This window comes from Cryptomeria japonica, chromosome 9, assembly GCF_030272615.1.
Source record: "Cryptomeria japonica chromosome 9, Sugi_1.0, whole genome shotgun sequence".
Classification (NCBI taxonomy): domain Eukaryota; kingdom Viridiplantae; phylum Streptophyta; class Pinopsida; order Cupressales; family Cupressaceae; genus Cryptomeria; species Cryptomeria japonica.
In genome coordinates, this window is record NC_081413.1 from 347,301,006 (window position 1) to 347,313,085 (window position 12,080).

Here is a 12,080-nt window from a genome sequence, read left to right on the forward strand (position 1 = left end):
CAAAAATTAATTTTAGTGTAATTGCTATCTATTATGATGTACAATATATTAGTCTATTTTCAGCAATATATCCTTATTAAAAAAATAATAAAAGTATCACTATTTTATATTATTATTGAATCCTTGTTAATATTAATAAAATTTGGGTAGTGATATTATTGAATTGGAAAAAATAAACTTTGGATAAGCATATTTCATAGATAAGATTGAACCCAAAAATCATCTATATGTAGAGATATTGTTAATTTCCAACCATTATTGGTATAGAAATTAACATGTAGAAATTCTAATAATATTGATTTATATTTTATTGAAATTTGTAAAAAATATTAATTATATATTTCTTAATTTAATTTTTTTAGCAAACTAAAAGAAAACAAAAATATTTATTAATTAAAAAACTATTCTATTTTACTTTCAAAAAATTATCAAATTCATTAATATTTTTACTTTTCATGTCAATTTTTAATAATTGTTTAGTTAATTTTTTATGATAATTTTTTCACTTTTCATGTTAATTTTTTTTTTTGCTTGATAAAAGGCCGAGGCCAGAGAGATTTTATTAATAAAAGATAATTACAACTCCATTCAGTGTGGGCACTGGTAGGAAAGAATGGAGGGAAGAAAACCTCCGGTCTAGCCCAGATCCATCAATGGATCAGAGAACTAATGCTAGAGATAGCTAAAATAAGGGACATGATACAAGGATCCCTGGAAAATACATCCATGAGGATCTACAAGAGAATACTTTAGAAACATCTGCAATTTCCATAGTGTTGCAAGTCACCCCTACTCTGATAATGATAACCTCGATTGTAAATGACAACTCAAATCTTTACCTGAATTCTTAAATGCCTGGTATGGATATGACCAATCCCCTATTTTGCACAAGAACCTCATTACACCTTCAACCCAGCTCAATGTTAGAATAAATACAATAATTTCAAACTCAACGGAGAAAATAGCTTGGGACATATCTATCTAGCAAATTCTCTCAGCAGGTATCCACACCATGGAGTCGGGGGAATACCTGCCAGAAATTTCCAACCCGTCATACCATCATAATACCACAAAAATAGTTAGCCAACACAAGATATCCCTATCCATAATGCTCAGCTTATGCCGGAGTCTTTTCATGTTAATTTTTTAAAATAATTGTTTAGTTAAATTTTTATGATGAATAATGTATTTTCATATTTAATAAAATGAATTACAATTTTTAAAAATCAATGTTTTTCCTAGCCTTATTTATGGATAAGATTTTTATTTCTTTTTAAGAATAATTTATGATGGGAAAATTATTTTGATTGGTTGGAAGTTATTTTTTATGATTTTTATTCTTAAAATAAAATTGAATTGGAGAAAAAAGAGAGTTAGAAATCAACCAACAAGATCTCTATATAATAATCTTGTTCTTTCTCTCTCATATTTTTATAATTTTTATTTTTAAAATATATTTTAATTGAAGAAAAAAGAGAGTTAGAAATCAATTAACCAACTCTATTAGGTCTCTTATAATGAATGTGACAACAACCTCATCTTCTCTAATAATGAATGTGGCAACAACCTCTTCATCTCAAATAATTCATCTATATCTTACTATCGGTGTAACCCTTTGTAATACTCACCAAAATACCCTAGAGAAATATAATCAACTAACATGCAAATGGAGATACTTAAAAAAAACCATTAACCAATGCAACATATATAACTCAATAATAATTTACATTCATTTAATCATTCACTAACCATTCATGTAATATACATAAATCATGATCATAAGAATATAATACACGAGTGGAAATAAATAACATCTCATCATCTAACATTCCCTAGGGTATCTCAATGCCATTACTAAAAATCAATACACCAACATCATAGATTATCATCACATTCTAACATCTTCTAAACTCTAACATCCATTCCTAACATTTATTCCTTCCTATAACATAAGGATGTTAGACACAATGCACCACTGAGAGGGGCAGAGAATCAATGGTTCTCAAACTTTTCCCTTTAACTATCCTATGTGAGTATATCGGTTAACAGATCTAACTGAATTTAGACTTACTAATTAGAAGGGAGACTAACACAAATGCACTCACACATAAAGGGGACATCACATAGCACCAACATATACGAGGAAAACTCAAGATGGGAAAAACCTCGGTGAGAAATGTTGCTAGAGTCTACTGCTCCAATCCAACCTCATAATGAATCTCTAATTACAATGTTTAGGGCACCAACCCCTGATTTTAGGGCACCAACCCAAGGAGATACAACCCCTGCACCGAGCTACAACTCAGTGATATACAATGAGTATATTCAAATACAAAAGTAATAGTCTTGTTACAAATGGATTTTGTAACTCATCTGCAAATCTCTTTGTTGGATCTTCTATCTAGTTCACTATCAATTCTCTGCTAATCCTCACATTGTTGTGACCTTACTCTCTATTGTACTCTTGTCAGTTCAGCCTCTTCTCCTCTTCTGGTTCTGCTCTCTGTTGGTTCTGCACTTTATTGGTTCTCTCTTCTCTTTGCTACACCACTACTCTCCACTGGTACTTTCTTCTTCCAATTTTCTATTTTCCTTCTCTATAATATTCTGCACTTCTTCTCTACCGGTTTGACCTCAGTTGGTTCACTCCTCTATTAGACTCAATGGCTGACTGTCAGTAGCTTCACTGATACTGGTTGAACACTTCAACCTTGTTCTTCCTCACACTCAGTCTCTTCTCCTTTTTCTTGATGAGCACTTGCCTGATTTCTTCTCACATGCAGCAACACCCTCTCATTCAGCGACAACCTTCAACGATTTTGGCTTGCATATTTATAAATTGGTTTTCCCACCAAAAACCAATTCAAACTTCAGGTGGTTAGGGTTTCCTCATCGACTTTGAGGCAAACCAAAACCAATCAGATCTCATCCGATTTGATCACCTAGATTGATGAACTATAACTCATCAATCATCCCGCCATTGTCATGCATTCCTAATCACACCTTCTATTTTTGGCAATTTGCTTTTGACCTGTCAGCTGATTTCTTGGTCGATCACTAAGATAGGTTTTGCAGTTTCCTTCACCTGCCTCTATTTCCTCAATCAAACTAAGTTGGATCTTTGTTGTCCTCTTGACCTCAAGCCACAAACCTCTGCAGAGCATCCTGTGAATCTCGCAATCGACATAAATGTCGACCTGTCACCATCTACCTCACCGCTTGATACTTCACTGACTCAACATCCCAACCTGTGCACACATGCCACTTCACCTCCATGTGGCCTATGTGTCGGCATCCACCTTTGCTAGGTTGGTTATGTCGATCTAGATAAGATCATAGTGATGGACTTGTAAAGCACTGAGAGGGGGGGGGGTGAATCAATGACACCAAAAACAAAACTACGTTAAACACTGACTGGTAGAAATACTTAACAAGTTTGTTAAACAATATGCATGCAATCCAAAATGATATAACAACATCCACAATAAGTATAGCATCCACCATAACACAAATGTTTATACATGGAAAACCCAAATAGGTAAAAACCACGGTGAGATGGGACTCACAAGTTAACTATCTGGAGTAATAGATAACTAACCAGTTAAGGTCTACAAAGTACTCTGCTAGGAGTGAATCCTGTTAAAGATCCCAAAGATTAGTTAAAAGCTATACCCTGTAAAGAGTAACCTCGGTGGAGGATTTGTGAATCCAAACTAATGGATCACCTGGTTAGAGGATTTGTACAATAAAGCTTGTTAGAGATTACCCAGTTAGGGGATTTGACTGTTGCAATGATTAGAAAACAAAAGGTAGTGTGATCTATTAATAACACAACTTGCTTGGATAGATCCCTTTCTACGCACTCAACACTTCTTTACCATCATACTCTGCAACTTAATACTTCTACCTTTGCACATAACATATCTCCTTCGCTCATGCAAAATAATTCATTGTGATGTCAATATATAGACATTTAGATTTCATGTCGGCCTCTAGTAATCATATCACAATTACCTAGATGTAGTGTATCTGGTCAAACAATCATAACGCATCACAAAAATACAGCCAAAACTTGTTAGTAAGGATAAATCATCATGACTAGTGATAACTCATCACATAATCAATGAATACCGATTGGAACAATCAATACCGGTTGGAGTTAAACATATAAATCATTTATCCTTTGATGCTCCTTTGATAATCTCTGCTGGATCTTCATGTTGATGCTGAGTTAAGTATAATCATTGGTTGTCTCCATGCATATACTAGTTGTCACCATGTACCAGTTAGATATAAACCTCTAGTATATTGGTTGTAGAATAAACAAATTTGAAGTCACACCAGTAGACAATATGAACATATGTGTGTGTATGTGTTTCATCAATGACAACATATGATGAAGTTAATCATTACAATCATCATCAAGTCAACACACTAACCAACTCCATTACCAGATTGTTTTGCTGGTTTGCTAATCCTGTCGGTTAAACCCTTAACCGATCTGCTTTCAATCTTGCACTCTTCTTCTCTTCCAGTGGAACTCTCAACCAGTTAGCACTCTTGCTAACCTACCGTATGCACATCTTCATCAGATGGGAGTCTTCTGCATCTGCACTTTGTCTGCATTATCAATGGACATACATACCGGTAAACACCTTGATGACACAATGTCACCACCCTTCAACTATTTCCATCTAAGGCATCTCCATGCCTGTTACACTCTCTATCTACAGTTGCTCAGCCTTTCCTTCTTCATCATCAGCCCAGACCATATCTCAACTGGTTTGTCAAAGTGATAAACCCATTAGAATTCATTTGTTCTGGCAGCTCAACATGCCTTCTCTATCGGTCCAGTGCATATCCCTATTTTTTTGCACTTGAGGCATTCCTTTGATTCACCGATAGATCTGGTGTGAGCCTTCAAACACCTGCCTTTACCTCTTCTTCCTTATCTCACAAAACTATGATGCACACTATGCATAATAGGAGATAAGCTCCACTTACCAGTAGTAGTGAGTCCTTGTCATTTGCATCCTGTAATGCACTCATGTGGTTTCCCTGTTTGTGCAACATAACTTCAAATAGGCACATGTGATCCAGTGTGGGCACATTCATTGTCAATCATCTCTTCACATGGTGACTACATCTTTATCTGGTGGGAGTCCTATTATTTTTCACCCACACAACATATCGGTGACATGTACATCCTTCACCTCCTATGTTGATGTGATTTAGGTAACATTCTATCTTTTCATCACAAACAACAACTCAAGCACCTCGCTCATCCTGCTTGTATACTGGTCATAAGCTTGCTAGTTGGCAACTACTCACTATCAACACAACTCTTACCAGTTGACATCCTTTCCTTTCTAGTGATAGACTATATCGGTAACATGTCCATTTCATCCACACAAGTCAAACACTCTTGTGTACCAGTGACTCTAGTGATCCTTCCTCTGAATGACATTCTCTTCCTTACCGGTGACCTGCAACACTAGTTGACATCCATGACTACACATCAATTATAGTCCCATACTGGTTGTCCTTCTATACCAGTTGACATCAATGACAACACAGTGCCAACAATCTCCCCCTTTGATATTGATGTCAACACACGTAGTATCTGACATACTACATATCTCTCTCCCCCTTTGTGTGATCCAATTCTCACACATGTAGTATGTGGTATACTACAAAATATTTCTCTCCCTTTGACAACAATGGCAAAGGGCATCATCAGGATATCACTCCTCCTTGTATCTACCAAGCATTGACAAAAAAATGTCTCCCCTTTTTCTTTACCAGATGCATCTCCTCTTTTGATACCAATTGGTTCAATTTCTCAAGTTACAACTCTTGAGATGGAGGACTCAACCATCAACTGACACTAATTGTGCATGTAAATGTAATACAAATTATTAAAGCACTCAATTTGCAGAAGGATGTGTCAATGAATACTACTCACTTGCCAATCAGACTGCACACCTCCCATTTGATCCCAAATTTCTTTAGAATCAAGTGTGATTGTACTATGAATACAACCAGCCAAATGAGGCATAGATACCCTTAACCATGAAATTCTCCTAGGTATTCCTACAAAAATTTCCACCATCTGTAGTTTAGGTAGTTAGTACACTCACAAGTTCAAGCATGTCGGATCTGCTTTATAAGCACTCGTACTCCCCCTGAGTCATACATCTCAGGTCCACAATGCAGGTTAGATCCAATACTAGGGCTCCAATCAACTCCATATACCAGTTGAGTTGAGTTGTGCATATGTGATCATCTGATGATCTTTTAGCTCCATCATATCCACCACAACCTACGACATGATCCTGGATCTTCATAATGCCATACAATGTCATCATCATGCCATAAATTAAACTGTTTAGCACAAAACATGCATGCCTGCATGATCAACAACCGAGCCAACATTTATCATTCAGGTTTTTAACAACATCACCTGAGACATAAATTCCCATTTCATGTTACGAGGGCTAATGCAATGATCTCCAACCTCATTGTCTTTCATAACCTGCAAGTAACTATTTAGCAATCATGCCGGTAACATCCTGCACATATCGATTTCTTGTACCGGTCCATCATCACTACTGGAGCACCTTCCTGTAACTCCTGATATTTTGTGTCACTGTGCATCTGATTTCAATTGATAATCTTCATCCATTGATACATGCAGTAGTGATCCAGCACCGATTTGTAGGTGTGTAGCCAAGGTAGTCTCTACACACACTTACCTTCTCATTTCCTTCTTCATACTGGCAGCAACTTGTTCTTTCAAATGTCCTTCACTGAGGGGATGAATGATAAATTCAGTGTACTACTCCCCCTTAGGTCCCGCATCTCCTTTAATCCTTAGGAGATGTCACCTGTGCATTGAATGCATAGTGCCGGTCCATGGTTGTATCTTCATGCTTCTTTCTCCATACCTGCTTGGTCACATTCTTCTTCCTATTTTCAGTCTTGGGAGCAAGTCTCACCTTCTTTTGCTGATGGGTCCTTACATTTCTGGATTCTGCATCACAACCGGAAGCACTGCCATAGTAGCACACAATATCCATCCCAACTTCATGATTAGGGAACCTTTTAATATGCCGATTTGACCATCTTCTTCTGGTCATGTTACTGTAACCGGCTACCAGAACTGATGGACCTCTTGCTCCTACAGGGACATTTCTTCTTTGACTCTGTTGAACACTATATTTGAAATAAAAAAAAAATCTTCCCAAAGGTGTGAAAACTAAAAGATTATCGACCAAAATATCATATCGAGCATCTCAAAAGGAGTTTCACCGAAAGAATGCTTTCATCGAAATAGAGCATGATGTGTAAAGCACTACGTAAAGATGTCTTCGGTGGAATATCACTTTCGATAAATGAAGGAAGCCGCTCATCGATACTCCAAGTTTCATCGAAAAGTGAAAAGCAAAAAGTGATTTCGAGGAGATACAATTGCCGAAGAAATTCAAAAAGCATTCATCGAAATGCAAATCTCATCGATAACATTCTATCGAACAAAAATAGAGGGGTTTTATCGATAAAGGGGATATCGAAGAAAAAAGACTTTCGAAGAGCTTGCATGAACTTTCACCGAAGAATAGAACTCATCGAAATATGATTTCGATGAAACTTGCGAATGACTTATCGAAAGAAAGTTCATCGAGGAAAAGATGATTTCGATGAGACTTGAAAATGGTTTTTCGACATGGGCTATTCACCGATGAAGTGATATCAAGGAAAGTGAGCTTTCGATGAAAGATCAAAGTATTCGGCCGAAGACAAGGGTTTCATCCAAAACTCGATTTACGATCATTTCAGTTGAATAATACTTCCCGCGAAAGAGTTAAAAGCCCAAGTGAGGAATGTCACATCTGCAATTAAGTTTAAACATTTGAATAGCCGTTATAGATGCAGAGACATTAACTGTGCACAAGTTGCCCATGCAATTATAGATGAACTGACTGAATCTTCATAAGAACCAGATTGATGCCAAGAGACTGAAAGTTGCAAGGAATTTGTTGAAGCTCGTGAACGACAATCAGAAGAGTTAGACAATTCTCCAAGTAAGTTTGATTTCTCATATTTGCTGAAATTATGGAACCTTCTTCTTCTTCTGAAAAGAGTAGAAAAGGGAAAGAATTAAACCCTGAAGAGAAGCCCAAAAGGCAGAAAAAGGAAGGTAGAGCTTTGACTCAGGATTTGCTGGACTAGTGCCCGACATCCAGTGTGAGGTCTAAAAAGATCAAGAGTGAAGAAGAAGGATTGGAGGATAGGTTTGAACATCTAGGAGACATATGGACAGAAATCAGAGGACATGAGTTGTTCTTGTTTAGTTACAAGAGAAGGGATGCTCCTGAGCCCATAAGTAACCTATGGAAGAAAAACTTAGGGAAATTGGTAGTCCCGAATGTATTTGTGGATGTTGAATTAATGAAAGCTCTGGTAGATTGCTATTATCCAAGAACCAAAACCATATGTGACTACCGAGGGAATCCCTTGGTGGTGATTAACAAACAGACTATTGATATGGTATTTGATCTAGACTGGGAAGTAGAAGAGAATATCGATATGCAGAAGCTGTCGTGAGAATTCTTTAGCTTGGAAAACATCTACAGGACATGGAGATTACCCATTCACTAGCCGAAAGTGGGCGGGTCCTTTGTTCCATTCAGCAAAAATGACAAGGTGCCATTTGATGTCAACCAATTCCATCCGTATTTTAAGTATACATATTATGCTGCAGCCCAAGTGTTAGGCTTAGAGGCTCATCCTCTCATGGATATTGGGGTTATGGTTCTATGTGCTGATTTACAATCGAAAGACCCTAGGTCATTTGATTATGCCACTTATGTTGCAGATGCCCTAAATCATGGGTTGGAAAAGTTGAAAGGAGACCATGTGAATATCCATTTCTCATTGTACTCTTTATTGATGCACATTATTCTTTATTGTGGACAAGAAATCAATTTCTGGTCAGATGATTTCTGCATCAGAGCTTATGATAAGAATGGTTTGAAGAAACCAGTTCAGTTATGGGTTTCTACATGGGATCAAAGATTCATGAACAACCAATACTGGCACTTTCAGGAATATTTTGTGAAACCCCTTAGTGTGGCCTTTGGACAACATAGAGATTATACTTTGTCCCCTGAAATTAAGAGATTCCTCAGGCCAAAAGACTTCTCTTTAGAGTCCCAGATTGATCACAACTGGGGTGATTGGTATTGCCACAATAATCATACAGAAATCAGGGTATTTGGGTATGAAGGAAAGCCATACATGCTTCCAATTACCGTACCAAACAGGGTGGCTAGCCTGGAGATTGTGAGACAATTATCTACTGTCAGTACCAAACATCTTACGGATTTTGGTAAACAATCCATTGTTCCAGGGTTATTGGTTTTTTCTGATTTTATTGTTAAAAGTTCAAAAAGATATCATTTACTTCAAAATAAATTAGATTATTATGGCATGACTCTCGGTGATCCTAGAGAGAACTTTGATCCTGAGGGATATATAAGAGTTGCCAGGGCATCACAAAAACTAAAAGCTGGAATACATGTGGCTAAAATGCCAGATGACTTAATCAAGAACCTTGAAAGGGAAGAGGCCAGGGTTTTGAGAGAAAGAAGCGAAATGACTTGGGAAGCCTTCAAATGGAAAAGAGCAAGGGGGATGGTGGATGGAGACTTGCTTGGAAACCTCCAAGACCCTTTGGAGATAGCTAAAAGGCTACTTCAACATGAAGTAGAGATTATGCATAGAGTGCCCCCACAGTTCCTTCATTTTATCAATACTGAAAAGGATAGTCAACCACTGGCTCACATGTCACCGAAATCAGCTACTAGTAGCATCCCTGCTGACTCTCCTAGAGAAGATTATCCCCCCGGTTTTGAAGCAGAGGTGGATGTGGACACTGGTGAATTCAACATTAAAGATGTAGTTGACATAAGGATGACAGAGCATGAGGACTTTGTTGCTGATGACGGATTCGCCTCTTTGAGGGAATTCCTTTCATTCTTGTACCAGTATAAAGGGGCCCATGTGAAACGAAGCATGGCTGGAAGACCAGAAGAAGAACAGATGAAGAGACTACAGGATGAAATCGATACCCTCATGAAAGATATGACCCCTGAGAAAGGGAGGAAAATATTAAAAGAGGCTGGTGTTATCATCTTTTTTGGTTGGGACATAAATTCAGCACTTCTGTTTGACGGATTCTTGAAGAAACAGGACTTGAATCAACAAGTGTTGCCTCAAGAGGTAGATAAATTGTTCCTAGGCTCCAGGTATGATCCTGATCAAAAGGCTCTCCTACAATGGGCATTATATCCGAAGGGAAAAAGGCCAATTATTGTGGATATCGAAGAAACCTTTGGACACCTCATGATTCATCAGGTTGGAAAGACTGACCCTAGGGTCACTGCAAAGTTGAACCTGGATGTAGCCAAATTAAATATGGATCAGACATAGTTTTTGGTTAGGGAAAATATTACCTATAAAGGCTTGTATGAAAAGTCTAAAGAGGAGAACCAAAAGTTACAAACGAAAATATTACAACTTGAGACAGGGACTCCCTTGAATGAATATGCCTCATATCCCACAGGACAGAGCTTGGATGATGTTTCTGATGCTCTATATTGGAAGTATCAAGCAGATAAGGCTACCAAACAGGTAAATAATATCCAGCAAAAGATGGATAAACTGGTTAACGACATCATTGAACACCGATTCAACACCATGCTTATACATGTCGAACATTACTGGAGGGTGTACACTGGAACCATAAAAGCATTAAGAGAGCATGAAAGGTTAAAAGCACGATTGCATGAGGTAATAAGTAGTGTTGATATGATGACGCCAGAGGAGAAGGCTGAAGGGACTTCATATATAGAAGATCATGTTAAATTCGAAGATATGCTAAAGCGAGATCTTAAAGAATTGGATGATGGGAGCCCTATTGGAATGCCCTCGTTCTATAAAGAAGGAGGAGTAATGTCTATGGAAGATTTGCGGAATGAGCTTGTAAACATCAAGGATCGGGCTCTGTCAAGATTGGACCGAAGCAAAGACATGGCCCCTACCGTCAACCAGATGATCTTCGAATACCTTTCACAAGGAGAAGAATTGAAGAAACAGAGTGTTAAGATCAAGATTTTCAAAGAAGATGATTATATTCATCATTTAGGAATTCTTAATCTCTTTTTACTTAAGTTTGTTAGGAATATTCAAATTAACAATTAGTATTTTGAAAAGACACGTCTTTTCATAAATGACTTTTGCTCTCATATATATGTGAGAGAGGTTTTTGTAATATGGTAACAATAGACACATAGGAACAAGATAGCAATGTATGCCAACCTGTAAGTTTTCTGTTATACAAATTTTGATGGAATACATGCTATGATCAGTTGTTTTTCTTTGCGCATGTGTTGTGGATTATTTCATTTGTTTTGGCAATCGCTTGTGATATTATCTAAAGAGATAAGGTTATTCATATTCTTGGAATGAAATTTATGTTGTATGTTATAAGGTTGAAATAAAAGTTTTGCTTGCGAATTATAATTGTTCTTCATAGTACTTACTTGAATGGTCCCTTAAAGGTAGGGTTAAATTCATTCAAGCAACTTATGATATAAGCATTCAATTGATCTCAAAAGAAATAATAACTGACAGGTCCATAAAGGGGTGGGTTAAAAAACTGTCTCACAGGTTCGCACAGTAAGTCCTAAAGAAAATATAATGACTCTGTAGCCCAAACAGCGAAGAAGGCACTGGTTATTTACAGATTACACTTATCACCATATTCATCATATGTCATTTTAAAGCAACAGGAGTAACTAAGTAGGGAGCATAAATCGAATAGCTTCTATAACAACAATCTTGAACTCATCTGCTATGTCTCCATCCTAGGAATTTATGCCATCCTGAGATAGGAGGAAACCAGATCAAGACAATTAATCTGCTATAAAAGCACCGGTCATTAAAGACAACTGGTGAATAGGTATACCCGCCTAGGTCCTGCAGAGCCTGAAGTGAGAGAGTTAACAACTAAATAGGTT